This window comes from Meriones unguiculatus, assembly GCF_030254825.1.
Source record: "Meriones unguiculatus strain TT.TT164.6M chromosome Y unlocalized genomic scaffold, Bangor_MerUng_6.1 ChrY_unordered_Scaffold_23, whole genome shotgun sequence".
In the NCBI taxonomy this organism is placed as follows: Eukaryota; Metazoa; Chordata; class Mammalia; order Rodentia; family Muridae; genus Meriones; species Meriones unguiculatus.
In genome coordinates, this window is record NW_026843709.1 from 32,316,927 (window position 1) to 32,318,163 (window position 1,237).

The window sequence follows — 1,237 nt, forward strand, 5'->3', positions numbered from 1 at the left end:
GTGTGTAATACTCATTGGAACATGATCAGTGCAAAGATGAAGCCATTAGCCCTGAACAGAACTATACTTCATTCACTTGATCAGAAATTTTCTTATGTATTTATTTATTATGATTAGTTCACATTGTATCCCCTCTCCTCCACGCTCCCTCTGCTCCTTCCAGTCTAACCTACCCTCCTTCTTCTTGCCCTAGGACCTTTCTCTACTGATAAGTCATGTCCTTCTCCCCTTCTATCTGACTCTAGATTATCAGGTCTCATCAAGTCTGGCTGCATCATCTTCCTCTTTTGCCTGATTCTCAGGGCATTGTTCTCCTTGTGTCCTCAATTCCCTCTACTTAGGACACACTTCTTACATCCTCTCCTGTAGGCTTCCCAGAGCTCTGAGGGGAGGGACAATTTTATAGGGAAATCTCATTCATTACTGTGTGTTTTAAGGACTTTATCTGCATAATAATAGACTGTAGGTCTCCTTATGCAATCCGATTTGATGTAGAAAAAAGCATCTCTGTGGATCCCAGAACATGGCATTGATCTCTCAGTTGAGGGCAGAGAACAATAATTTTTTTTTAAAAAAAAAACACCCTAGGTTTCTTGAAAATTTCTGTAGGATGCCCTTGCACAACAACTGAATTACTGCCACCCAATACCCCTAGTGGAAGATTAGTTTGGTCACAACAGATCGGCTATTGGAATTTTATCCTCCACTATTAGGAGATAACCTCATAAGTGAATATATACTATATTTGTCTTTCTACATTTATTTACTTCATCCAGGATGATTTTTCCTGTTTCCATTCTTTTGTCTGAAAATATCATGATGTCGTTTTCTTAGCTGAATAATACTCCATAAAGGAAATATTCCACATTTTCCGCAAAGGAGTTTGTCAGTCCTGTTCTTTAGTCCTTGGAAGTTGCTGTAACTTTAATCATTACATTAAATGACAAACTATCAGGATAACTATATTCTTTTAGCCTAGAAGTTCCTCCATCTTCTTCCACTTCCTAGTGACTGAATTACAATGTCCCTTTGAAACTCATCTATTTACATGAGGAGTCCCCAGAGAAGAAATGTCCAGGAAGGATTAGGTGTAATGGCCTTGTTAGATAATGTAATTCCTATTAGAGTTATATTTTCAGAGGGTGTGCTGTGAGGTTGATATACCAAATAAGTGACCAGATAAAATGGAATCTCTCTCTCTTGGTCTTTGTCAATTATATCTTTGTTTCTGTTGGTC